Here is a 10,172-nt window from a genome sequence, read left to right on the forward strand (position 1 = left end):
TATGGCTATAAAGTTAATATTGGAAAATGTGTCATGCATCTGTGGGCAAGGGACACCAAAAGGAGAGATTCTGTGCCATTCTCAAGGAAGACCAGACAATGTAAGTTCTAACTGAGGGAGCTGCCCCTGTAACACTTACAACATGGATGGGAAGAATAGAATGACACACTTGCTTCCGGCAGTGCCAAAGAAGAAGGGTGGGAAAGGGATGAAACTATGTATTTCTCATTCAAAAATTTCATTTGAAATTCTCCAAAACTGGATAATTCGTACCACATGAGAGGAGTGAGGGAAGGATGGAGTGAGACAGAGATAATTATACACTCCACATTAAACTGATATTAAGAATTAGATTAAAGAAACTCCTCCTGCATCAGTCCCCAGATTTTTTATATTTTTAACCCATTCATTCTACATAACCACTTGTCTATGGTGAAAATATGGATTTTAACCAAAATCAGCTATCTACTAAAACGACATTTGATGAAGTCATTCTCCCAATGCCAATCATTCCTTCTACATGGATCTTCTCAGAGCCAATGACAATATCACCCAAAGATCGCAAAATGAATGAAAGTAGTTCATTAATTCAATTGCCTTCAAGACCACACTATACTCAGAAGATACTTTCCTTTATTTTAATTATTCTAAATTATGTCTATCATATTATCCAACACAGTCTATCAGAGGTTCTGCAGGAAGATTAAATGACAGATTGGATATCTGGTAATAAAATCTATAAAAGTACTTCAATCATTAAATCCAACAATACTGAGATGCCCCACTTCTGACTATAAATTCTCTTCCTTTAAAAATCCCCTAGGAGTAATAAGTAAATATTTAAATCCTCTTGCATGTTAAAATCAAAATATGTTGAAGTTCAAAGAAATTAAAGTCTATATTTGTTATCTTCCTCTTTACAATAAGGAGTCTCAAGAAATTTAAATCCAAATTCCTCAAGTTAATTAGTGGCTAAATGTTATGCCCTTATTTCAGATTCTGCTCTGTCTCCAGCAGAGGGGTTCCCAATGCCTGAGATTTGTGGGACTCTTTCAGCAGCTATGGCCTGTGCAGTGTCTCACTAAAATGACGGACTTTATTTTTAATAAAGTCCAATGAATTTTTAGAACACACAAGATTAAGCTAAAGCTGTTGCCACATTTAGAAAACAAATCAATCTCTAGCTCTAAATGCAGATATCTCAAGGAATATGCTTGGACATGGTGTTGTCAAAAACCCTAGCAGAGATGCTTGGAATCTGAATGAAGGGAGACAGATGGGGAAAATCTTTGGTTTTGCATTTCTAAAAGTGTCACCTAATCCAAATCAGCTGTTTGGAACCCGTGACCTATATACTTTCATGTACTTGAGAAAAATGTCCCACCAAGGTGTTAGCTACAACACGATATTTTATCATATGGTAGGGTGGGAGAAGAATTTACCTGTGTGTTCCATATACTCTTAGAGAATGTGTGGTATTTGAGGCACTGCTGCCTTCATGTAAAACTGGTCAATTTAGAAATTTACTATGGTGTTAGCTTCACTGGGACTTCTTTGTTATGTACCTAGCATAGTCAAAGCATCAACAGTGCTTAACAGAGAATAGGTTTGGACAGGTGATGTGATCTCCATGATATCTTGCAAGGTGGCTTTTTTAAAGGGTGTGCTATGGTGACTACTTCCATTGCTTCATGCTGTGAAATTATTTCTCCCTCATTCTTGCATTTGTTCTAGTTGTAGAAGCACATTAGCAAAATCCTGAAATAAAATTGCTATTGAGACTTACAAAAATGATTTTAACAAAGGGTGTCCAGCGGCACAGAATACACTCTCAACTTACTTTTCTTCATTCAACACATACTCACTGGGAGCAACATCTATGTGGTAGGCAGCTTTTTAGGCACAGTGGGCAGAAGCAGAGAACTAAGCCAATAAATTTCATCTTCTCATTTTTTTTTTTTACATTTCTGTTATTTTTAGAGCAATAGCTAAGGGGGTATAAAATAACTAAATGACAATTCAATATGTGCTATAGGACACAGAAAGGATCTTATGAAGAAAATCAAAGCAGGGTAAAGGAACAAAGGGAGATGAGAAGTGCTATTTTTGATTCTGTGGTCAACAAAGATCTTTGAGGAAAAAAAATTATGAGCAGAAACCTGAGTAAAGTGAGGGGCTGGCAGTAGAAAGAACTGGAGAAACAGTGGTCTAGGAAGGAGAAGAGTAAAGCAAGCATTTGACAATGAGGAGCTGAGGGGGAGACTGTGATGAGGTGGGGCAAGAGGAGAGGTAGAAGATGAAGTCAGAGAAGGAACTAGGTCAGGTTGTGTAGAACGTTATTGACTATCATAAGTACTTTTATTTTGAAAGAGATTTGGTGCTGTCGAAAGCTTTTGAGCAAGGGAGTAGCATGAGCTAACATGTTTTCAAATGATCACCCAGGCTGCTATGTGGAGAAGAGGCTTCAGTGCACCCAGGCAAGAACTGTTTGTGGCTTAGATTAGCAAGGTAATATGCAAGTCATGAGAAATCGTCGGATTTTGGGTCAGTTGAAGATAGAGCCAACTGATTTTGCTGTTGGACTGGATGAGGGTTTTGAGAAAAAGAGCAGAATCTCTCTAGCCTAGCACGAGGACTAGGAACAAAGAAAAAGAAATTGTTGATAAGAAAAGTTTAAAAAATATCTTTCCTGTAGAGCGGCCCGGTATTTAATATATAAAGAAAAAGTTGTCCTCAGTAGAATTCCAGCAATTCTTTAGAAAATTCCCCCTTGTAAGTTTCTCACCAGCCATTTTGGAAACTTAATTTTAAAAATTCCATAAAGAGAGATTGCATCAAGAGAGAACTTGTTGGTTGCACTAAGGGAAGCAGTTGCAGACAAATGGAAGAACAAAATGGTGGCGAGAAGTTATAGAAAAGGGAATAAACAGGTGTCAGGACACAGAGATTGAGAAGAGGTTCAGGTGAGCACGTAAGAAAGAGATTCATCATGTGGAATGCTGGAAATCCTAAAAGGTGCTAATAAGAAGCTTCAATTTTATGCAGATGTCAACGGGTGTCAAGAAAAACTTATGGGAAGAGAATAGTTGACTCAAAGCAATAGGCTTAGAAAATTATTTTAGCAAAGGGTGTAGCTCAGGAAACACTCCCATTGACATTCGTCCAATGAATTGCATTAAAAAGCAGTTTGTCAGAGCAAGTCATGGTTCTCTTTGAGTCGTAAGTGATTGCATAATATAGGACCTGGGAATTTTAAAGAAATAACAATATGCAAGTAATTGAGGTACTTTCATGAGAAATACACTTGCCATCATACCTCTCACACATACGTCATGAATACCACAGTGTGCAACCTTTTAAAATTTCCTGAGGGTCAACATTTCTTATAGATGCCATGGACTTGTTTTATTTGCTCCACACCTTCCAAGTTCACTGCACCTGCTACACTAGTCATCATTCTGTGTTTAACGGCCAGTCAGCCTCCGGGGCCTAGTAACAGATGGAGAACATCAGATCAGCTGGTGTATGTAAAAAATTTAAGTCCTACTTAAGCTTTTCAAGCAGACTTTGAAATCGAAATCTTTTAATCTTCCATTTTTTTTCCTACTTTGCCTATTGCTTCTTACAGCTGTGTTCTTGTCTTTTCCAACAGCCATTTATTCTGTGCCCAATCGTATGACAGATTTAGAGATTGTTTAGATAACATGAAGACTGAGCATTGTCTACAGATATTTCACAGTAACATTCAAGCTATTTAACACACATCCATGTCTTATAACTTTCCAAGATACATATATAGTGATGCTGCCTTTTACGATGCCTGAGAGGAAAACTGAGCAAAGCTCTTTTTCACGTTTCAAGGGGTCTTGAATTCTCTATGGGAACTGAATTCCCAATACAGCTTGGCCTTCAGTTTGGGGCTTTTAAAAATCAATGTTAGCTGTGGAGAAATGGGGAGATGCTATGCAAAACTTTTCTTACAATAAAAGTGGTAAACACAGCTTGAAAGCAGTTAGTATTTTTTTTTTAATGAGTATAAAGTTACTCAAAACACTATTTTAAGGCTATGAAGAGAATGGGTGTCTGTTATTTAACAGGGAAAAAAACATCAGGAAAAACCCAGTGTTAAAATGGGACAGACTGAAGAGGTTGACCATCTGGAAGAAAGGGACAGGCAGAGTAACTCGAGAAAAGGCCCAGGGAGCAGAGAATATGTGAACTTTCCTTGGAAAAAGTTTCATTTTGGTAGCCTTGAAATAAGTCAAAAGGAGCACTTAATGGGAAGGATTGATTGGGTGAAAACTGGTGTTAGGAGTGGGGGCTTCTCAGAAAAACCAATGATTTAGGGACTGTCCAAACAGAATATAACGCTAGTTCAACGTTCTGATTCTTTAGGTCATCTTACTGAGAATCCAGATCTTATCTGGTCATTAATTGCAAAGAAAATTCTTTTTAAGGACTCTCCCATATGATGTAGACACAAGAGTAATGATAATAGCCATCGCCATTTATATAGCACCTTTTACATTGATTCAGAATGCCATCAAGTATGTTACTATATTTTATTCCTTATAATATACCGTAACTCTTATCTCTTCAAATGTTTACAATATGGACCAGGTGTTGGTTTAACGGTATCTACACCATCTCATTCTTCATACATCCCCTCTATGACCAAGAGGATTGGAGCCAGGATTGGACATCCTAATTTTCTGAGGCCAGAGTTTGCACCCTTATCCATTAATTTACATGGCCTTCATTTGAAAGAACCACCCCTTTTACAATTATGGGAATTCTGTGGCTTGCCTACTGTCACAGAGCTTATTAGTATTATAGCTGAGGCTAAAGGCTGTCTTTCATAACAATATCTCCACTTCAGGATTTACTGAGTGCTTCCTAAAGCAATTTTCTTATTTTCCCCCAAATCATAGCAGTTAGTGCTGGAATTAGGGCTAACAATACATCATTTTTCTCTTCCAGCAGATATTCCTCCACAATTTCTTTTGAGGGAACAAACTTGCCCTTTAGTATTTTGGACGATGTTAATAAGAACGGCTTATGAGTATGTAACATTCCACAGTTTCTAAAGCCTACAAATAAACACTATATCGAATGATATGTAGACAATTGAAATGCTATTTAAAATTTCAAATTTGCATGAAAAGCAGGAATAAAGTTTTCCAAGCAAGATTTGGGGACTAGATGGTTGGAACTAGTTTGGGTATGACTAACACACTAAAATAGTAATTGAATTTCCATCCCACCCCATCTCACATTCTGCTGTGATAATATAGCTCAGAGCAAAAATTAATAACCATTTCTTTAAAAATATCATTAAAAAAAAAGTCAGTTTACTTAACTTGTACTGTGTTCTATGCCCCTTACCAAAATATTAATGTCTGTTTAGATAATACACAGAATTACTAAACTTTTTGGATATGTGTAAATCATTCTTTGACTACATACCTTTAAAAAACATGCAATTATTCTGTTAGGAAAGTGGCAATACAGACTGAACAAAATGACTAGCCCATGTTACTGGTTTGGAGGTCAGAGGAAATAGAGATTGAGATTTGCCCAATCTATGACCAATATGCTTTGATTCTACACCTGCGTTTTACTTGTATGCCAAGTTATTTTGTGTATTCTTCTAAAATATTACCATACTTGTTTATTTGCCTAATGTGGCCTAGAGAATTTATCAGATTCCAGAGGAATGGTAATTTCTGATATTATAAACAGTGCTTCACTGATGGCATCCATTTACTCATCCATCCATCCATCCATCCATCCATCCATCCATCCATCCATCCATCCATCAAAACATTCATTAAGTTTGGCTCTTTACAGAAAAAAGTTAAGTTGATTGTGAATTTTAGATTTTATTTTCTTTATTTTCTTAAAAATTCAATGAGTAATTTTCACCAGAATATAAAAGGCACTCTTGAACAGTATTTCTTTCCTTGAAGAGAAGCTACAACTTGAAGAATCACAGGCAGGTAAGAAAAGACTTTATGATATTATATGGTTATTGTCTTTTTTCATCTGACTTATTTTACTTAGCATAATATTCTTAAGATCCAACCATGTTGTCACAAATGACAATATTTCATCTTTTTTATGGCTGAGTAGTATTTCATTGTATATATGTACCACATCTTCTTTATCTAATCATCATTGAAGGACACTAAGATTGTTTCCATGTCTTGGCTATTGTGAATAATTCTATAATAAATTTGGGGGGGGAGGATAAAGAGGGCAAAGGGGGTCAAACATATGGTGCTGGAAGAAGACTAGACTTCGTGGTAAGCATATAACAGGATATACATATACTGTATTATAAAATTGTACACCTGGAACTTATATAATGTTATTAACCAATGTTACTCCAATAATTTTAATTTAAAATTTTTGTTAAATAAATGAAAAAACCCATCATGGAAAAAAAAAAAGATTTTTTTACTACCATAATTTACTGGTTTAAAAAAAGCTACAACATTTTTGTAACTGGTTTCCACAAAATGTTCAAATTTGGAAAGATCTTTATTGATTATTGGATTGATACATTATAATTATTAAGTCGTGATATACTTGAAATCACTTTTAAAAAAATGTACTCGACTGTGCTGAATGGTCTTCTTTTACTCAAGAAATTGACCGATATCGATTGCTTCAGTGGGCTTCTTAAATTTTTAGCTTCTTGCTGGCTTTGGCCAAAGAAAGATACCTGAGGAAGATCTGACAATGAGACTACAGGGCTTAGACGGCAGGTCTCCTTGGCTCTTGCCCTGATGTGGCATAGTCTAGTAGTGGCTGTGTTTGTCCAACAGAGGCTCCAGTTGGGGATGCACATCCTTCTTTTAACTTGTCTCCGGGCTTCAGGAAAGGCTCCTTCAGGCCTAGCCATGTTAACACCTGCTGATACTAGCCCAGAGTGCATCGACACCCCTTCTTGCTTTTTCCTAACACTGCCTATACCATTATAACTAGTCCCTTCATTGATTTCTCCTCAATTGCCTGTCTCTATCTACCATCTGTTTCCTGCCAGGACCCTGACTAATATCTGACCCACATATAAATGTTAATGTGCTTTTCCTTTTCACTGTTCTCATTCACAGTCTATGAAAGTCAAGACGTAACATCATAAAAATGGTAAATTAACACGGCCAGGTCATCGTCTGGCTTCCAAACACATTTAGTGTTGTCTATAGAGTGCTGGCTCGTTTACTGATTTTCAGAAAATTTTTATTATTTGTTAACATTTGGAAAATTAAAAGTTCTTACATAAAAATACGGATTTCTAGATTTTCATGAAAAATAAAACAAACAAAACACCTTGAACTATAGGAAAATGCTGGGCCCGCCTTTCTATCAATAACTGATTAGAGTTAAGATGGGCTGGGGTTTTCTATTCTTCAGTTCCCACAATGCTGTCATGTTTCTGAGCACTATTTGCCTTTTGTTTGTTTGTTTGTTTTTTAATTGAGCTTGGGCTTTTTTTCCTATCGCACATTTAGAAAAAAATGAAGTGCCACACAACCATTCCAGTCTCCCATTACCCTCAGAATGGCCTCTATGTGCAACTTGACCTGGCCTCTGCTTTCCTTCTTGATACCGTCTCCTGTTTCTCTTGCTCCACTCCAGCCAAGCTTATCTTCTCTCTGTTCCTTGAATGCACCAAGGTTCTTCCCATCAAACTCACCTTTTCTTTAGGCTGTTTGCCTAGTATGGTTTCCAACACCCCTACTTGAACTTCACATGGCTTGCTTCCTTGGTTCTTAGAGGTCCACTTCAAAAAGGTCTCTCTAGAACCAGAAGTTCTTTGTGAGAGGGGGATCTAGTATGTATGCACACAGCTCTAGTATCTTGTTGTTTTCTTCCGAATCTCTTACCTATTTTTATTATTATTATATCTAGTACCACTATCTCTCAGCCTCCTCCAGCACAAATTGTAAACCCATAAATCGTAACAGCAAGTGAACTAATACCACATGACCTCTGCATGTCCAGACCGTGAATGCTGCTTCAGCCCTGGGATTAAGGAGTAAAAGAGTTATTGTGCAGTATTAAAACCAGATGGTATTATTTTAATTAGAGCAATGGGGGTTCTTAATCAGAGAAAGTGCACTAATAAAGCCAGAGCATATCATCATAAGATCGGCAAAGAATTGCAAAGCCATTAGTTGAGAATATCCTTGAAATTTTCCTGTAGAAAGATCTGTTTCCATTAATGTGTACTTGTGAGCCTTTTCCAAAATTCCTTCTATAATCTTTTATATTTTTAATTCTTTCAATGATGAAACAAAAGACATAAATATCATAAAAGGCACATAACCATAGTTTTAGCGCTTCAGTTTTGGGGTATGGGTATGTATGTGAGCATATTTTACATGTGCATAAGTTATATTTTCCTCAGAAATAAATAAAATAAAAGACAAACCCTCCCTTTGGAACCATTAACCACAAAAGATTCCTATGAGAGAAGTGAAATTTAATTTGGGAGGGATGAATGGAACAGTCTGGTCCCATAAGTAGTGCAATATACTTAGCTCCATTCCAATCATTTTAATAACTCACACCCACTCTTTATCCTTTTCACTTGCCTGTGTTTTAGCACTTCTATGTATATCTCTAGAGACCTGAGCATTCTTTCCATGTTTCTGACACTTGTGCTTATATATATTGGGGCTGATTCTCTCTCCTCCATTAGATTTTAAATTTACAGTGCACCAAGAACTTTATAACTCCCCATTCCACTTAGAAACCCCACAGCTGAAGCCTCACCTCCTTCATCAACTCTCCCTTAGACCCTTCTGACTCCTGGTGATCTTTTTCTTCTCCAAATTCATATTGCATTTTTCATTGCATCACATCCCACAGCACTTTGCTCTAATAACATTTAGTGAGCACTTGTTACGTGACACACACTTTTCTCTGTACTTTATATGCATTACTAAATTTAATTCTCACAATAACCTTATGCATCAGGTACTGTCTTTATACTAATTCAATAGACTGCATTAAAATATTTGTTCGTCAATAAATGTTATCACTCACCAAGGTTTCTAAATTTAGAAACATTCTTTTTAACATTCTGCTTGATTGTGTTACACTATCTCCCACATGTATAATGTCTATTTACTTATGAATTATGTTCTATAAATTAGTTGAGTCTCAGCCAAATGTCATACTGTTTTCAAATAGCTCTACCGTGCCCAGGTCTGTATAATGGGAGGCGCTCAATAAATTCATCTTAGTGAATTCAGAAGCTTTATTTTAACAGTCTTATATTAATCAGTCCTCATGAGAATCTCTGCAGTTCTATATCAGCTCACCTAGCTGTATATAGCCAAGTTCTTAAAATCAAGGCGACTTTAGCAATAATAGAAATATTTTTTAGATCATTGGAATATTCCAAGGAAATGGATTTATGCTGTCTAATTGAGGTTATTATTTTTAGGATGTAAGGAATAAAAGCCAAATCTGAAAAACCTCCTATACATTAACAAGACCAGAAATAATATTCCTTTCTGGTGTAAAATGAGTTTACAGTATAACTACACTTTCTCTGCATATATGCTATGGGAAGAAACAGAGATGATGAGACAAAGAAGAGAAAAAAGAACCACTGTTCATTAAGCTTCTCTTTACCTCATTACCCAAATTGACCTTAAAACTGTATTTTAAAACAATGTAAAGAAATTAATTATAAGGAACCTGGATATCTGGGTTTCTTTCTGTGTCCTTGTGCACGAGTTTTTAGAACCCTATGGTGTCAACAAAGAGACTTCGAGATGCTCAAAAACAGTACAAAATTCTTTGTACAATTTTGTGTGTCTGTTGTTATGTTTGGTTGAGAAGGTTCATAGCTTTTATCAGTTCCTCAAAGGAGCTTTAACCAAAAGCCTCAGAATAAGAGAACAATAAGACCTACTGCTCTTTTGATGATTATAATCCATCATAATAATCTAAAAGTTGTTCATTTTCCCATAATCAAATAGAATAATTAATATTAAACTTGTTTGAAAGAAAATGTTCAGGTTTTAATATAAAGAAAGATAAAACATACCAAATTGTTCCTATTTTAGAACAGCTGTTCTCAGGATGCTTTTCCACTCTTAAAAATGATTAAGGATCCTCCAAAGTGCCATTATTTATGTGGGCTATATCTA

Source organism: Pteropus vampyrus, unplaced genomic scaffold (genome assembly GCF_000151845.1).
Source record: "Pteropus vampyrus isolate Shadow unplaced genomic scaffold, Pvam_2.0 Scaffold67, whole genome shotgun sequence".
NCBI lineage: Eukaryota > Metazoa > Chordata > Mammalia > Chiroptera > Pteropodidae > Pteropus > Pteropus vampyrus.